The sequence below is a fragment of the Dicentrarchus labrax genome, unplaced genomic scaffold (genome assembly GCF_905237075.1).
Source record: "Dicentrarchus labrax unplaced genomic scaffold, dlabrax2021, whole genome shotgun sequence".
In the NCBI taxonomy this organism is placed as follows: Eukaryota; Metazoa; Chordata; class Actinopteri; family Moronidae; genus Dicentrarchus; species Dicentrarchus labrax.
In genome coordinates this window covers 23394384-23413824 of record NW_026136711.1, presented here as the reverse complement: position 1 = coordinate 23413824, position 19441 = coordinate 23394384, and the positions used below count along the sequence as shown (strand labels likewise).

At 39.7% G+C, this 19441-nt stretch overlaps 1 protein-coding gene across 4 annotated transcripts in view; it reads right to left on the bottom strand.

The window, feature by feature from the left end:
- kcnab2a (potassium voltage-gated channel subfamily A regulatory beta subunit 2a) overlaps positions 1–19441 on the bottom strand; it is a 79241-nt gene that overhangs the window by 58004 nt on the left and 1796 nt on the right. The window contains exon 1 of one of the 4 annotated variants that reach the window (XM_051416105.1): positions 13834–14197. The exons of 1 other annotated variant lie outside the window; for it this stretch is intronic. The gene's annotated coding sequence lies outside the window, so the exon portion shown is untranslated. Of the gene's footprint in view, positions 1–7701; positions 7799–13833; positions 14198–19441 lie in introns of those variants that run through there. 2 more of the 4 variants (XM_051416108.1, XM_051416107.1) reach the window with 2 other exon arrangements.

The window sequence follows — 19441 nt, the reverse complement described above, 5'->3', positions numbered from 1 at the left end:
ACACTTGACAGGTCACAAACAACCTTACATTTCACAAGGCTTTCACAAAATGGAATATTAAACAAAAAAACAAAAAAACCAAAAAACAATCTGCATTATTGTTTTGGAAGTACTCATTGTGGACCATTGTGGATTGTATTTCATTCCACAAAACTCAAACAAATGCAAATCTGCAATATAATGAGATAAAATAATGATTAGATGCACTAGTAACAGACAACTGAAATGCTTAGCTTGCAGAGTTTTGCCATTAACCGTATGTCAGGCCACTCTAAATATAAAATATGAAACAAGCTTCTTTCTGCACTCTTTTCAGTGGTACTTTGTTTAGACATGGGGCTATTTTGAGGTAGCGACAATGCAGTCGATCTCCTACAGATACTTTTATTTGGCACAGTTACCCAAAGTACAGTAAATTAATAAACAGGGGTTCTGTGTTTGCCTTGCTAGAGAAAACATTGGCACGACACACGCAGAGATCAACCCTGTGACATTAAAGTAACGGGGTGGTGTCAGTGCTGCATCTTGCTGCTACTTTACAGGAACAAGACATGCTTTTCCTTTTCTTCTGTGTATTACTGTAACCAGTGTAAGGTCAACTGATAAAGTAAGAAGGAGGTGATGTTTCTATATTATCTTGCACTTAATTCTACGTATCAAACTGCTGCAAATGTGCTTTCACACATTTCTTTTCAAGTCCTGCTATGGTGTTAGTATGGTTGAGCTTTGCACAGGAAGGAAAGCACCCGGTCCTCTGAAGTGTGATACAGGCTGTTCAGCAACTTCAAGTACAGAACATTGACACCACTTTTGTGCTTTACTTTGGAAGTTTCAGTCAAAAGTTATGGGTCTTCCTAGTGGACTGGTTATGGAAATAATGTGTTTGACTACAGTTATGACAGCATGAGACAATGCATTCAGACAATAGTATGGCGGTCTCTAAATTATGTAAATAAATATATGTAAAATCAGCAATATGGTATATTGAAAATAATGAGTATTTGTTTCAGTGATCAAATACACTTAGTTTACTTTTTAAACTATTGTTGAGATTGAGATTCTTTTGAGTTCAAGATCTATATAGGTCAATATATTCACCAAAAATAAAACTTAGTCTAGTCTACATCATACACAACAAAGAAAATATAGCTTCCCTTTCTCAAAAAGAATCTTAACATTAGCATTTAGACCGGTTTAAATTCTTCAGAGGAAAAGTGCACCATTCATCTAAGCTTTCAAAGTCAATCCACAATGAGTGACAGAAAATGTGCATTTTACTTGAGGAAACAACCAAACAAGCTTTTTGTTCATCTCTTAATAAAAATCAAATGACAAAAATAAAATGGACAAATTGCAAGTTTGTGTCCCCTACATAGGCTGTCAGTGTATCACAGTATTAGACTGAGGCATTGTGACAAACTGGCAAATTACACATACACTATAACCACCCACTCACCCACAGTCCTCACTCAGTCCATGCTACTTTGCCCACTCAGTGTGGTAATGTTGACAAGGATGACCAGTGCACTCAGTCACACACAGAACATACTGTACATGTGAAAAAGTGCACGCACATTCATAACAACAAAACAGAGTTTCTTGTATATTCAATATTTATTAGATTTGTGTGCCACCGAAGTACAAGTCTGTCTTGGATATAAGTCTTTAATGCAAAAACTATTATTCCAGCATTGCCTGTAATTGTACTTCTCACAGATGTAGGCCAGCACACATATGCACACTTACACACATACATAAAGATTATTAGTTCTGTTACTCTACTTTACAAAACAAGAAACAACAGATGGGAGCATTACTGTCACAACCTCACAGTCAAACCTAATAAAGCCAACACCTAAAGTAAGTAGAGATGTCCAGAAAAACTGGTAAGATCAGAAGCAGGGACAATCCTGGATCGGCATTGGCTACTTTTCCTATATTTGTTAATACCAGGTACCCCAGCTGCAAAAAAAAAAAAAAAAATAAAAAAAATAATAAACACTTCCCAAAATAAATAAACTGAAGCTAGCACTTAAAATGACTGATATAACAGTATGCATTAGCAAGCAACACCAGCACAGCTGCTTTGGGTAAAACTGTTTTATGTCTATTTTAGCAACATTTTGCAGGTGATTAACACCAAAGTGCTGCAGTTTTTGGAAACCCAGATTTAAACTTCAGTATTTGTTCCTACTGGAAGAGTCTATAGCCAGAGCTATGCTGGATTTTGAGGTCAGTATTGATATCAGTATCAATAATTGGATGATAACAACATATGGCCAATAGGACATTTTGTCCATTCTGTCCAGATCCTGTGCGAATACAAAATCTACATTCACACTCACAAGAATATTAACTTTTCTTTTTAACATTACTGGTGGAAAACTCCTATCCACTGAAGTCTTTATTAATCAGTTTTTACCATGAGCAGCTGTAACTTCCTATAGCCTTAGCTAACGACACTAGTGAATGCTAACTATGTAAAGATAAGGACATTTTTGGGATTTAGAAAGGCCTTCCTCTAGTGCCATCTGGTATTGGTACCAAGAGTGACATTGTGGAAGACCACAATATACATCCTGTGTATGGGGACTGGTGTTTGTCCCTAATGACAAGAGAAACAGATTTTAAAATATAAATAACAGAATTTTGTACATACACACATGCAAAAACTGTTGGCAGACTTAGACAATTAAGAACATTCAAGTCCAGCTGGGCTCCATACTGTGCCATTGAAATGAAAATAAAACACTGAAGATTTGTGGAGTACAGACAATCTGCCTGTCTGACATAGTATGTGTGATTCACACAGGCTTTAAATGCCAGCTGAGGGAGGTTGCGCCCTTTATTGTGGTTATCAGCTGTGAGACAGTAACTGTCTGCAGTATTATGTCCTTCTTTAGCCATCATTGTAACCCGATAGATCAGATACCGACTACAGATTTTTAAAAAATCCTCTTGTATGCAAGTGTATACAAGTGTGTACAGGTGTACACAAGTGTACAGGCTTCCATCTGATCACATACATGTGTGCAGATCTGGCTCATTCATGGATGACTTGGCACGGTCACTTTTCACACACACACACACACACACACACACACACACACACACACACACACACACACACACACACACACACACACACACACACACACACACACACACACACACACACACACACACACACACCCCACCTCAGGACACTTAGGCAGCTGCTCTTTTATAACAAAGCACTGCTCCTTATAGTACCTCCAGAGTGGAAGCATCATTCACTTATCCTTGTGACTCTAGCATTTGTACTCCAGAGGGCACTGCAACTAATTGCTTAATAAAGTTACTCTACATGTTGTATGACTCAATAGGCCTATTGTAAACACAAACTCCTGTATCTCAAACAAGGTTACTGGCTTGTCTTTCTTTGTGTTACGGAAGCAGAGAATTGTCTTCAAACAGAATCTGAGTACCAACACAGGAGCTGCAGTGCAGCAAGCATATAAAATACACTGAGCCTTCTGTGGAAAGTAGGACAAACTTAATGGCTACATGCAAGTGCCCACACAATGCCTGAGTGATAGTGTATGGATTCATCTAAGCAAGCTTTAACATAGTAGCTATTTTAGTTTCTATAGGAAGACGGAAGGAAGATTGACACCAAATGTCCATCTCCCTTTCTTTTTCTGCACAAACACAAACGCACACTCACATCACATCACACTACCTTCACAAACCCATAGCGCCTGTGAGGCCAAGCATGAGAACAGTGGCAGGTTTCCTGAGGCATAAAGGGTTAATGTCACACTGTTTATTCACGTCCACATATATGCCATGGGCCTGCCCGTGGTGTGTGTCACAGACAATCATTGTGGAAGTTCAAGTGTTTGTTTACCAACTGATTCTTGTGTTCCTGAGGCAACCGCAACTACGCTGCAAGAAGAGAGGGCTTCTCTGTGTATAAAAGTAATAGCTCTTGTTTTGATCCTGTGTGTCAGTGCAATGTGTCCAGTTCTTACGGTGAATCAATGTGCCATCTGTACTGTTACATTAACCTTGGTAAACCAAGAGGCTAACAGCAGGAAACATGTAGGACTGTGAGGATATAAAGTACTGCTTGCAGCAGTACTTTAACATTCAGTGTGCTAATTTGCCGGGGGTCAATTGTTACTGTTCTATTATTGTTATATCTTTTCTGGGATCTGGGAAACCTTTGGTACAACAGTAGATGAATAATCAATAGTTGCAGCCCTAGTTTATTTATTTTAAAAGGGGTTTTGTTTGTTTCTTCCTTTTTATAACATTTATATAATAATATAAAAGTCACTAACTGGTAATATTTTTATGTCTATCAGCTGAGAGTAACGCTCAAGACTAAAGCTCTAGCCCTAACCACATTCACAAACCTTTATTTCTTTCAGTTTGAAAATAATCCGGAAAAGGTCGACAGAGTCGTCATGCTGTCTCATGAACTCTCTCTCTTAACCTAACTCAGTGTCTGTATCTGTTTCTGTCTCCCTGCCTCCTACAGTGTCGTCCATCTGTCTCTCAACCTGTTTTAAGTAGCCCTTTCCTGTACATGTCACTCTACCTCTGCCACATCACTTTCTATTTACTGAGTTATGTATCTTTTTTGATACAGTATTTATACAATTCCTAGATATCCCTTTTATCCCTCTCATTAGTGAATATTCAAATGTCTTGTAGTATTTCTCTGTTACACAAAAAACTGAAAATGTCCTCTGCTTGTGATCTACAAAATCAAGTATGTTCTACTGTTGTATGCCTTGCAAGTTAATTAAACGCATATGAAATCAGTAAGAACACAAGTCATTTATTAATATGCAAATTCAGCTGCATGTCCAAAAACTTTCTAACCAATGGATCTCTTGCATCTTCAAATAATAGGTGCAGGGTAGAACATTTGGACTTCTCATCTCTAATTACAGAGGAAAATGGCAACAAGACAAGTGACAAGACAAAGACTCTCTGTACAAATAAAAACATCTTGCCTAAGAGTTTGTACACAACTCACATCTCAGTGAAAAACTCCTTTTGCCTCCTGCTAAGACGTTGCTTCCACAGGCCTGACAATATTGACAAATTCTTTCACAGCCCACATATGCAAGACACACATCAACATTGTTGTTTGCACAACAAAGTATCTAATATAATGCTTGAATACAAAATGACCATATAGTGGATGCTAATGGAGAAAATGGTTTGTTGATGACCAAAGTCTATTTAAGCTGAAACGCAATACATAATCACGAAAGCAATACTGCTAAAGTAGAACAGTGACATGCAAAAGGATTTCAGCAGATAAATCTCAAAGACTGATGAGGGTGGGCTTCATTGGCAGATGACTATGGTGGGTTCCACTCTAGTTAACTAACAAGAGACTGCTAACAAAGGGCACATCGTCACCAAAGTCTGGATGACCAGTGGAAAACTTCAACCTGTCCAATACTTTCTAGGTCTGTCGTCTGACAAGATGATGACACAGACACAATTTGGCATCAACAGCATGTCACCATTCTGCCTGATGTCATCAGCCCAGGCTGCTATGGGGGGTGGGAATAAATTCTTGGCAAGCATTAGGCCCCTTAGTATCAAACGCACTGTCTGAATGCCACAGCTTACATTGTTGTTAAATGGGCATATCCCTTCTTGGCTACTTTTACCAAGACAATGTTTATTCAACCGGACAGTGACTTCAGTTAACATGAAATGTCTCTTCATTCCCAGCTTCACACTCTCGGGATGAGGTTGTTTGCTATGCCAATGTGCGTCTACAGAAGCTGTAGCAACATGTTCAAGTCAGACGGTAACTAAATAGTGTTGTCTGCACCTTTATAAATCCATACCGTCCAAGAATAAACACTGTTCAAAGGGGACCTTTTCTGTGCAAAAAGCAAGGTTTATACCAAATAAAAGACATACTACAGTAATTGCATTAAGTTACAAGGAAGTAAAAAAAAAAAATCCATGACTCAAATCCCCAGCTTTAAAGCTTTGTGTCAATAGAAAACTATTACACAATGAATTTCAGTTTTAAGGTGGCCACACTAATGCCCAAAAGAGCGAATATATAGCTATGGCTATCCCAGCTATTTATCACGTGATTGCTAGCTGCCTATGAGGATCCGTATCTGCCGAGTTTTAAATGGGACCTATCGATGGAAGTGGTATGTCATGTCAGTGGTTATATTTTTATGTTGGTGATTTTATTATTTTTAATACTGTTTATAGCTGTTGTAAACAAATATATATTAGGCTTGTGCTGACTGGATCTTGTATCAACAATAAAAAGGTTAGATTGACGATTGGCTTTTCCTACACCTAAGTTACTATCAAAACTAAGGTGTTATAAAAGCAGTGTCTAGAATCTGCACCCTACTGTGCATTTAGAAATGTTTCTGGTGGAGCAGCATGTTGGCCCCCTGAACTCTGTTAATCAGCATGAGTCACTTTTAAATCCTTAACTCTAACCTAGTTTTCCTTGGATCAGATACTCCACATCTACATTCTCCATATGCCTGCTTTGCCCAGCGCTCCATGAGAGTAGTTTACATTATGAATATGATTTGGATTGTGACATTAAAAGATAACAAACATGTTACTGTGATATATTAGTCTTTAATCTGACTTGTATTTGCTAACTAGTTATCTTACTGTTCACAGTCTGCACTCTGCTGTGCTAGTATAAGAAGGCAGTGTAGTAACGTTACATAAACTGGGAATTTTTGTTTATTTTCTCTGACAGCAAACACAACATAAAGCATTTTAATGGCTGACTAAAGCAACTACCCCTAAAGCAAACCTATTCTTTATCCGATTACTCAATTAACTGACTGAATAATCAATAGAATACTCAATTATGAAAATAATCATTGGCTGTGGCCCTACATCTCACTTAACCTTGTCACACAAAGCCTGATTGGAAATATAGCAGCTACAAACACTCTAAAAACAGTACAAAGTCAGAGAGGATGGACAGAGAAAGCTTCAAAGGGAACAGTTTTTTGATCACAAGCATGTTAGTTTCCAAACCTGGCCAACATAGAGGTAACATGGGGGCGCAGAAGACGAACCTGCTGTCCGCACAAAACAGTTTGCCTGAAAGGTAGGCAGGCAGTCAGGACCCTTTGTGTATAAGGCCAGTATTTCTTATTTATAAGTCCCTCTTTACTCCTTCTACAGCAAGCTGCCATACTTCATAAGACCTTCCAAAAGTATAATTTTGTGATTATGAAATAATAATAATAATAATAATAATAATGTGAAATTATCACCATACCCGTTATCTGCAAAACGAAACTGAAAAGAAAATCAAGCACTTCTTGCAGCAATCTTCAAATACATTCAACACGGCCCAATAAGTAGTACATATGCCTATTGGCAGGGTTGTCTCCTCTAACTATTGCTGCTTTTCTCTGCATTTCTCTTCCCATAAATTTATTTTTACCCTCTCCCACTTCTTCATCTGAGAGCTATGTGCCGGGTCAGCCAGCCCTCTGCACTCACTGCAGCACAGACACAGACTAGGACTGACAAACCACCAACAGAAGGACGTGATTTCATTTATTTGTTTTCAAGATGAGTTTGTAACAACAATGCAACTTTGTTAATGTGTGTCTGATCTTATTGTTTAAAATGTGTGCGCCCACTCATGCGTGTCTGTCATGTGTGATCTGAAACACTTACTGTGTCTCTTTTGAGGCTACCTAATCCAGATAGGCCGGAGCCTTTTTTTAGTCAGTGGCTGGTCCAACCCACATGTGCTGTGGCCAACTGGAGGACCCTGGAGCAAAGCAGACATAGCCTCGGTTTGTGCAAGGGATATGCATACGGAAAAATTAACAGGCAGTTACACCATCTAGGGCATGTGTTATCTTAACACTTCCCCTAATGTCCCACAGACTGGGACACAGAGCACACGCACAACACTAATCTGTGCACATCACACTGAACGAAACCAAAGTGAGTTAGCCCATGGTGCATCATGTTAGCCTAAAATAAACATTTGTTTGGGTGTGATTCAGTGATTAGTATTCTAAACAGGCTATACAGTGCAGGAGCTTTACTAATGTGGCAGTAAAGAATCAGCACAGAAAAATCCCACACAGTACTCAGGCTTCAAACTGAGGCGTTCTAATCAATCTCAAGTATTTGCAGCAAATACAGACATGACCCCAATAACTCAGCCATCACGAACAGCACGGTCTCTCGTAAGTCAAATACACACGTCAACAGACACAACAGTCAGCGCTAAACCGTTATTCACACCTGCACTACTGTTGTTGTAATTCACATGGGCTGTCCACACAGTGTTGCAGTGTATCATGATTAACATGGTTTGGTCTTTGTCAATCACATCTGCGCTCACAAATCACCACTGACACACGCAGACCGAAGCTCTTGAAAAAATGAACATGGCACCATAAATCATGATGATCACACTGAATCTGTGTAAGATCGGGGATTGTCAGTGAAACATCTAGCCCCACTGTATATCAGCACTGACCTGTATGATCTAAAAGTAGCTAGTATGTGGGAAAATGCGAGCTGTGCTATTCAGGATCATCAGCCTGTGATGTTTGTGGCTAGTGCTGAGAAGGAGGCTACATGCAGACAGTAGCTCCCTCTTCCTTACTTGCATGTGAAAGATTTTCTTGCTTTATAGTGGAGGTGGGCGTCCTCCAAAGTCAGAAGAAGCCAATATACCTTTATGAAATAAAACCTTCAGAGGAAAATTGCAGAGGCACTATTTTACATAAATCCAGTGAGTCAATTTTTTAGATCATCAATCTAGTGGCTGAATTGATCACAAATGAACAAACTGCATGGCAGCAAATGTAATACCTCGTATGTTTGCTTAGCCGTGATTTATCAAAGCAATATGTTGCAATGTTAAAAAACACAGCCGAAAACACATTTCACACAGAAAAACAAACTAAGTAATTAAAGTTTGAACCCCAAGTTTAAAATTGACTTTTGCAGGTAGCACAGTTTGACTTATGACAATGAGACTAGACTCCATAAATCTAAAAATAAAAAAACATACACTCTTATACAGAGTGCTTAAAGGGTCCAGTGTGTGACATTAGGAGGATATATTGGCAGAAATGGAATATAATATGCATAGTTATGTTTTCATTAGTGTATAATCACCTGAAAATAAGAGTCATTATGCTTTCATTACCTTAGAATAAGCCAGTTTATCTACGGAGGATGCCATCTTGAACCGCCATGTTTTTACAGTAGCCCAGAAAAGACAAATCAACAAGTGGCTCTAGATAGGGCCGTTCGCGTTTTGCACACTTTTCACGGCCACCGTAGTTTTTCCTTCTGGCTGGGAAGGGGCGGGTGACAACTACCGGCAAGATGTAACTAAATCTCACACACTGGTCTTTTAACACTGGAACCAATGTACGAGGGTTGTTATTGATAAAATTAAGATTTCAATATTTGTCACTAAAGCTTCACAATATCAACTTGCTATCCTATTTGCGAAAATAACAAGTTGCACAACTCTGCACCCGAGTTGAATCACTGCCAAGCCCTAGTCAGGGTTCTCATTTTCCGGCAACAAAAACTTTTATCATCAATACATTTTTCCATGCTGTGGGACCATTTGTGTGGCTGAGCAGCAGCCATTTTAATAACACTAATGGCTGTAAGTTAAGCTCTTTGTTAGTCAACCAACGCATTATCCAGCATTGTGTGGGAATATTTCTAGGGGTTTCCTCCATTACAGTGATTTATTAAGTTCCAAGGACATACAATAGGCTACCTGCCACAGAACAAGGGCATAGTATTTATAGCCAGGACTGGCCACTAATGGCTCATGGATCTAACGTAGTGAGATTAAATTTTAAAATCAGCAACTGTTTGTTTCTGCTATTATGTCACTTCATCAAGTGTTGGTATTTTTTCAGGTGAGAAAGGAACCATTTACACCTCTAATATGTGGCTGATGTATCCAAATACTGCCTATTTGGACATTTGCACTGTTTTTGGAGATGTGAGGACCTTTTGGTCCTTATATGTACAAATATTTCAATAACTATAACACAAAAACAAAAGAAGCACTGCAGTCTATATCAAATTCATTTTATTCTATACAGGAAATAGCCCCACTGCTTATCTTTTGACTGCATCTTACTGTCAGTTAGGTTATTTTTGGACCTTTGAGTTGGGATTATTTTGCCACAGTACAGTATGGTACAGTTGTGTTTAGTGAAATCACCAGAGCTGAGCGGAGCAAGTGATATTAGCAAGAACGCCGCTGTCCCAATTGCACACTGGTCATCCTGCCGTCCTCTAGAGTTTGGACTCCTGAACTTGCCATGTTTGAATTCCCAAGTATGAATAAAAACTTGGTGCACTTTGTATTGAGAATGGCCTTCGGTCTTCTCTGGAAAGACACTTCTTATAGGAATGACCAGATTTCTCAGTAATCACATAAGGGTGATGCACCACACCATAAGCCACAATTATCTGCCTTATCTGGGACAGCAGCAACTTAAACTAGTGTGAACAACACAGATCAAAATCTAATGTGAAGTAACCAAAACTGTTCTAACTCACAACTCAGTAGAACTCAGTAAACCTTGTTCACATCAGACATGTTTGAACAGGAAGCTTATTGAGAAAATGTGTTTTCGGGGTCTTTACTATTGTGATTTATGATTGAATCGAGGCCCCTTCAGTCAGAAAACAGTACTAGTTCAAATAATGATTTTGATATGAAAACTATCCCGAGTTCACTTCTTATCATGACTAACATAGCCAAATCTCCTAATTTCTTAAGCAAAAATTTTGAAAATTATGGGAACTAAGGAGGAGAATAACACACCTGCTGAACAAATGTGTGTTTTATTCACTGAATTCCAGTGTGTGTGTGTGTGTGTGTGTGTGTGTGTGTGTGTGTGTGTGTGTGTGTGTGTTTTTGTGTAAGTGCGATATCCCTCGGGAGCTCCAAAACAGGGCTAATGAAGCTAGACAGGCCGCTAAATCTCAACTGCAGAATGATTACTGAGCTCAGTTTAGGAAACACCCCCACTGGAGCACCCAGCCGACCAAGCTGTAAAAACTGCAGAGAGTCAGGACCTGAGTGAAATGTCAAATGTGAAAGATACACATCCACTTTAACCAACATAGGTGTCTACACTGGCTGCATAATGACTTGCACATCATTACAACTTACTAGTGAGTAACTCACTCAAAGTGTCTTTTTTTATGCTTCAAGTCAACAACTATTAGTCAATTAATGAAGTAGTTGAACAGAAAATGAAACAGCAAAATGTTTTAAGCAAAAAAAGCTTAAAATTTACTGGTTCCAACTTCTCAACTGTAAATATTTGCTGTCTTTTTTGGTTTTCTATGTGGGTGAGATGCATAGCTAGGCGTGGCCACTTTAAAAACGCCTTGACAAAGTGTGCCAGGCAAAACAGCTGGTACATTTGTGGAGTAGGGCCGCATGCACAACCGGGCAATCAAATATATATATATATATATATAAAATTTGGGTTTACCCCGAATATACCCCTACTCCATAGCTCTCTCACAGTCCAAACAATGGTTTTGCTGGCGAAGCGTTTCTAGCAATGTTTCTGTGTGATTTGCCCCTATGAGAGTTAACTGAATATCTTTGGGTTTCTGACTGTTGGTCAGACAAAAAAAGCAGTTTAAATATTTCAACTTAATTATGAGGGCCAAACAATAATCAAGAACATAATAAGATTATTCTATAATAAAAATAATTGTTAGCTTGTGCAGCATTTCCCATTAATTACCTAGACTATGGCAGCCTGCCTGGCTGTCCTGCCACAGTCTCATAATGAACCAAACATTTTTTTCACTTCTCTTGAACATTGTGTTTTGTGCCAATGCTTCAGTAGAGCATCTTTCACTCCCAGTAAGTATCCACCATCGATTAACTAGTGGGCAATCTCCCCTCACTCTGCCCATCCTGTACAGCCTAATGACAATCGCACATGCTCTGCAGAGAAACAGAGAGACGTTATCTGGCGCAGATGCGGTGGATATTTTACAAGCACGGACCAGGTGAGTGCAGCAGTGAACACCATCACTTTGTGCCGATGTCATTGGGTACCATGTTGGTTTTCGATCATGTACATCATTAACAACAAGCCTCCTCTACACGCAATCCACAAGCAAGAGTTGTGTTTTTGGGATGACTTTATAAAACACCTTGCTGAAGAAAGTCATCAGAGACACAGGGAGCTAGAGACTGAGAGAGAGGCAGGGTGCTTTCACTGCGTGGCTGGTCCAGACATGGTGTACAAAGTACAAAGTATACCTCATTGATGTGACTGCTATCCTATTTTGTACAGTAACTGCTCAAACAATGTGTCTCCGTTTCACTTTAAAATCCACATTCAGCATAATTGCAACATCAGAGAAGTATGTCTCCTTTGTTTCTTACATAACAAGCATTAGAAATGACACTTAAACAAGGAACTTCCCAGATGAATCTGCCTTTCCTGTTGTCACAGGATGTCACATAGTATTTCTTTGAAGACAATTTGTTTTTAAATATTGTTAGTAGTATTCTTTGTTGGGTCTTGTCAGTGGCTTTCTCTAAAATACAAGACAACAAATACAGAATAATGAAAAACCTTATTACTGTTCTAGTATTGTCACATCAACACCTCTCTCAACATAAGCTTATTTGTTGAAAATATGTGTTATATGTTTCTATTAACAACAACAACAAACTAACTTTGTTAAGACTTTGGCTATTCAAGGACAAATTGATTGCAGACATTTCAGAAAAAGCTATGCTTTCTGCAATATCGATGTACCAGCCCAGTGAAAGGACACACCAGCACATGAATCTGCCTTTTTCTGCTCGTTACAGAGCATTCAACAGCTTACTGCACCAAACTGAACCCCTGCAGCCTGCCTCTCCTGTGCTTTCGTCTTGGACCAGAGCCCATGGGCAGGCAAACACACACGCTGTATACAAGACTGCACACACACGCACAAACGTGTACAAGCACACACAGGGATGCAGATATACTGGCCCACAACAATCAGCCTCAGCATGAACACCCACACACAAACACACATGTAAATGACACGGTAACACATTCGGCCAGGCACAGATGACTGTCACAACCTCTCAGCAACACACATCACAACACTGGGAGAACAGTTAAAGCCGGACTGCAGGGTGTTGCGGGCTGTGGCGACTGCAACAGATGGAACTGCAGCAGCAGCAGTGGGGCAGGTAAGGTGAAAAGGAGTCGTATCTCCTGCATGAATGCACATGTGTGTGCATGTATATTTTTGCACAACCTGCTCAAGTCTTTCACCCTGGCTATTTTAAGATGGTTCTTTATAAATCCTACAGCATGGCCAAGTCTCTGGCAAGAATTCAAAAAGACAACGTGCATAAAACATGACAGACTTTCAGACAGAGGAGTAGAGAGAGAGAGAGAGAAGAGAGAGAGAGAGCAAAATACATGCCAGAATAATAAGGTATGCAAAGACGGCATTCAATGCAGCAGCGGTAGCAGCACTATCAACCATACTGACAGCTCTGGAACAGTCAGAGAGATCTGGAGAGGTAGACATGCTACCTCGCTAGCATAATGTGTGACAATGTTGAATGCTGCTGCTCAAAGATAGTATGGCATTTGCTCCCCTGTAGGAACAGACGAACACAATCATCCCGACTCTCACTGACAGAGCAAAGTGACAAGAGGCAAGATGAGAGAGGGGAGAGAGAGAGAGAGAAAGCGCGAGAGAGAGAGATGCCAAAGACATGTAGCCTCAGACCTAGCGATGATGTCTTAAAACACCCACCTCAGTCTGCTGCCGATTCCTGACGCAGTGAGCACAACCAGGGAGTAAATGCAGAATACAGTAGCTGTGATGGAGGAGCAGCAGCCAAAATCCAAGAGATTGAGCAGGAGAACAGAGAGGAGAGAGAGCGAGAGAGGAGGAATGATAGAAGACTGGTGAATGTGAGATCCTGTGTGACTGAGACTATATGCCTGAGTGAGATGAGCATGTATGTCTGACAGGAGAAGGACAGAAATACAGAAAGATGGAAAGAAAGTGACACAAGACAGACAGAACAGGGACGGGGGAACAGGGAGAAAGAAAGAAAGAGACAGAGAGAAGACACAGAATAAATGTGTGAGCTTGGAGAGTCACTGTGCAGAGCAGATGCATTAAAGGAAATGCCCCTCCCTCTTTCCTCTGCACACACACACACACACACACCCCACCTCCCTTTGCACTGTCAGCAATTGAGTAAGCATGCATTCAGTGAATCAGAGTGCGCTGTAAATGGTGAAAGAGAAGAAGGGCGGGCCAGAGGAAAGCAAGCAAGAAGCATGTATGTTCATTTTAAATTCAATGACAAGACACTCCTTTGTTGGAGGGCACGCTGGCTACAGCTCAGAGAGAAGGGGGGGTTCACTATGTTATAAAGCTCTATGCAAAACACTAAGGACACCTGTAAATCCTATGCCCTCCTATGCCAAATAGCAAAATGTACATGCACAGTAGGTAATCCACACTGCAACCAAAGAAATCTGACAGGACATGGTTCAAGCTTTGACAAGCAGCATGCTATAAAATCCTTTTCAGGTCTGTCTATTTACTGGCAGTGCACCCTCACCTTCATGCATGGGGGAGGGGGGTCATATGAGAGGATTATGTCCCTACAAGAATCAATAACTTGTTACATAATATGTACTGCTGTACATCAAATCCAATGCACCCTTGTATGCATATGCTGCCTATTTTAATCTCCTCGATATAGTTTGATTTTAAAAAGGGATGCTCAAGATTTAAGATACCAGTCATGTTGTCTGATAACAAACTCCTATATTTAGCAATTTAAAAAACTGCTACAGTTTCTGTGATGGCCCCACCTTGCTGATAGTATTTGCAAGTAATGCTAGCACAAATCAATGAGCTGTGAAACCACTTTTCCTCACAAGGCAGGGATGGAAAGTATTGATGTTTAAACAACTTTAATGAAACCAGCAACCTTACTACTCCAAAAATATTAGACTGAAGAGTGAGAGAAAGTTGGTGGGGCAGGAAGAGAGACTTAATGTCACTTTTTGGGTAACTGTGTCATTAATAGCAACCTTAGCTGACCCTAATATTAGTAGGTATTAGTAGTAGAGCAGGGATTTCCCGATTTGTTCATACTCAATATTTACAGCTATTTCAAGACATTAGGAGCAAACCAAGTTTGAACTTACATAATTGCAAAAATGATCACAAATGTGCGGCATAGTAGGCAGTACTGAAAGTGAGATGCACCTGGTTGCCTGTAATAAAACTAGAAAAACAAAATATATAAAAGAATGGTAATGAAAGCTTTTGCATTTTGCATTCTTTGCCTAGTTCCTGACAATTTCTAAGCACTTCGACTTCCAAAAAACAACATTCTTATATGCAAGCTACCTCTTTTTTTTATGTTTGTTGTCAGTGTGGTGTTCAGATCAGTTTCCTTCGGATTTGTATTAATGGATTTGCCTTACCCTGTGTGTGTGTGAGTGTGTGTGTACATGTTTGTGTGTGTTGCCCAGAGCCTGAGGAGACAGCTACAGCTTCACTGTTGCGCACCACTGTCCCCGGGCCTTTCTCTCTGAGCTCAAGCCCAGTCACGGCATCTTCAACTTCTGCTTCCAGCCAGACTATGCTTGCTCCTCTCCAACCATGACACCAAGCATGGCTGTGTAACTGCTAGATAGTCTGTTGGGGCCACCTCAAGAGATCTTCACCCACATCCACAAAAATAAGTTGAAGACAAACCACATGGAGTCCATTCAACCCTCTAAATCAATAATACATCGTAACCATTAAATGTTGCCTTCTATGAAATGGATAAAATGATGATTTCTCACCTTCTGCAACTGGGGGCCAACACAGAAAAAAGCGCTTTGTGTGCGGTAGTCTGGATATGCATATAACACTTAGGTGTGGTGCTTTGCCAGACAGCTGCATGAGGAAAGGGGGAGGCTCATGCCAGGTGCTTAGTGTTCGTCATCACCAATACCTGCTGGGAGGTTTAAGAAACAACTGGGCCATTCATTTTAAGCCATACCTTCCTGTTGTCATTGTGAGGTCTGGGTTGAGGCCCTTAAAAAATACGAAAATGTGATTTCACAATGGCTACATTGAATCCATCCTTTCTCTACACTCAACTATGCCTGTTCAAGGTTATAGTGCTTATAGAAAGATAATAAATGTCAACATAAATGGTTCAGGCCTATCTGAAGGCCTGAAAAGATCAGGGAGGATCTTCGGGGGCAGATGTAGGCATCAGCTATACAAAGCCTGATCCATTTCACATACTTTGTTAATTGTAGCCCACTGAGCTCAGCTGCTGTATTAACAGAGGCATTTCATGAAAATTAGGCCTTTAAAAAGAGGATCTGAATCTACACCATTTTGCAAACATTTCTCAGCTGGACCACACCTCTAAAACAGTGTTGTTGGCTAAATCACATTCAACCTCCATTATTCTGTTCATGCAGGGGGTGAAGAGAAGCTGGTCACACCCTGTCCAAATCTCTCTACAACAACAGTTCAACAGTGACACTCCTTTCTCTGCATATATACAAAAACTATGGGACACTGCAGGTCATAAAACACCCTATTCATTTTTAAACTAAAATATGTTAATATATTAGACTAACAGTCTACAGTATGTAAACTGGATTGGCTTTACTAATTTTAATGTAGGACTACTTTCATTAGTTAGATGTTGACTGTACGGGTGTACTGTGTAATCCACAGGGAGCAGAGGCTGTAAACCAGTGAGTTACTTGCCAGGTCTTACAGCCATCCCGAGTTCTGTCAAGTTTAACATTTTGACTGGAACTAGGTGTGCATAACATACAATATATAAGAACTGATTTCTCTCCAGACTAACACATGATGATATTTTTTCCCCACAGTTTAAGCTAGTGGAACTTGCCCGCCATAATGCTATAATGGTGCAGAATGATGCAGGCATCTAAAACACTGCTTTATCAGTGCCTTTACTGATTTATTGCTATTCACCACTTTTCCAAGAGTCTGCAATTACACAAGGACACAATCAACTTATAGAGACTTGTGCTTATTTTACACTACTGCATTTCTTACAGCAGGTGGAAATGATTTGCTTATTTATTTACATTATTTTATTTCTTTACCTATACAAACAAAGACCACCAGTAAAAGACTAAATAGAACCGGCTTGAAAATGATTAGCAAAACTCTTGATACATTTAACATAACACTGTAACTGTAGTTGGTTATACTTTCAGCCCCATACTGAGTTGACTCTGAGGTCCTTTGGGTATTGCTGAGGAGAAGGCCATTAGGCTTTTAGTGCTACAGTCTGCATGGTCTCACTGGGATTACCACACAAGGAAAAGAGCAAGTGACAGGCATTAAGTAAACAAATTACAGGCTCTGAGCAATGAGTCTGTAAATTTTTCTACAACGCAAAAAGCCTCACAATCATCAATCAGCTCCTAATCTGGTAGATGAGGGTACAAAGAAGCAGTATTGACAGATGTCTCAGGCTGACACCAGAAGAGGGTGATGATGTTATGCTACTGCAATAGTTTTGGCCTCTATGTGTAATAAACAGTCAGATAATGTAAAGACATGGAAGGGAAGCTTTGATCTAGTCTCAGATCTCAAATCTGGATTTCACAGAGGACACAGTGATTATGCCACAGAAATATTTTAAACTTGTGCTGTGCAATATACTCTACAGCAAAATTCCCATCAGGCTGCAGACATCAGACATAGAGGTGACATTAAGTGAATGGGACTACAATAAACAATTGGCAAGATACGAAAGTTGAAAATACTGGCTTCAGCTCCAAAGACAATATGTGTATATCCCCAGTGGATCTGTTTTTATTTACAACATAATAAATGAATGATGTGATTACCCATTATTCCAGGACTGCGGGAACTTTTGCACTTGTCTATGTATTTACTCACCATAACTAACATACAGCAGGCAAACAAATAAAGTTATTCTGTACAACAAACATGCTGAGTAAGGTAATACGCTTTCTGTTTTGGTCCAGGATCCTCTTTTGTATCTTAGACCTGCTTACTACTGCTTATTGTACTTCAGAATAAAATCCACAAAGCAGTGACTAGTGTTTATCAGTCACGTCTGAAGGATACTCTGTTAGTTTAATGAAGTCAGTGCTAATACCGATCCAGTACCAATTCATAAAAACATGTAGATTTGTGAAGATGTAAAGCTTGTGCCCACATAGCCCTGAAGCCTTATTTTGTTTATGGAAACACTAATTACAAGAGCAGTGCAGACAACCTAATAACAGAGTGATAAGTGTAACTCTGGACAGCCGAGTTCAGCATTTCTCATTAACCTTTGTATTTGAAAGTGTTCTAGATAAAAGTTTAAAGTATCTATGGAATAACCTTGTCATATTCTCTTCTAAAAATAAAGTAACACAAATTAAATCTGTACTGCGTATTTGTAGATGCCATCATAGTCATTTTTCTAAGCTATGTCTGAACAAAGTCCCTCGAAGTATTTAATTGGGGTAAAATGGTTACTTAAAAAAAAAAAAAACTCGTACTGATCACGTTAAAAGACTAGTGTCTAGGATTTAGTGGCATCTAGCGGTGAAGATACAGATTGCTACCAACTGAACACCACTCATGTCCGTATTTGATGTATTTAATACGTCGGAGAAACTACAGTGGCTGCAAAACTCTGTCCTATCTACAGCCAGTGTTTGGTTTGTCCTTTCTACTGTAGAAACGTGGCGGTTCAACGTGGCGGCCTCCATGGGAGAGGACCTGCGCTCTCTGTACATAAAAATGGCTCATTCTTAAAAAGGTAACAAAAAGCATGATTCTTATTTTCAAGTAACACTAACCTGAGGCGGCAATTCAAAAATAGTACAGCCTCATTGACAGTTATTTTTATTCATACCACAGGAACTAAGTTTCATATCGACTAGATCCTGTTTAATTGTGCTAATGTGCACATCGGTACGAGTGAATATGTTGAGAGAGTTAATCATTTAAACTTTAGAGCCCAATTTGACATAACATGTTTACCTTATTCCAAAGTTGAGTATAGGAATCACTGACCTATAATGGTCCCAAACTGTACATTGGGTTGAAGATGTGCCAGAGATTGATAAATCGATCCATTTATTGCTAATGACACATAAAATGTTGATGTTTGATGATATCCCAATTGCTTGCAAACTGTCTATTACCTTTTAAGATTTATCTGCCAAAGCAACTCAGGCAAGTAAATTCAGTGGTCCTAGTCTGCAGGCCAATGCAAGTAGGGGATCTAATCAGGAGATGCAAAGTGCAACACTCTAATTGCATCATTAGCTAAACCAATGACTCAGTCTCAGTCCCCCCCCCCCCCATCCAGAAATAGGGA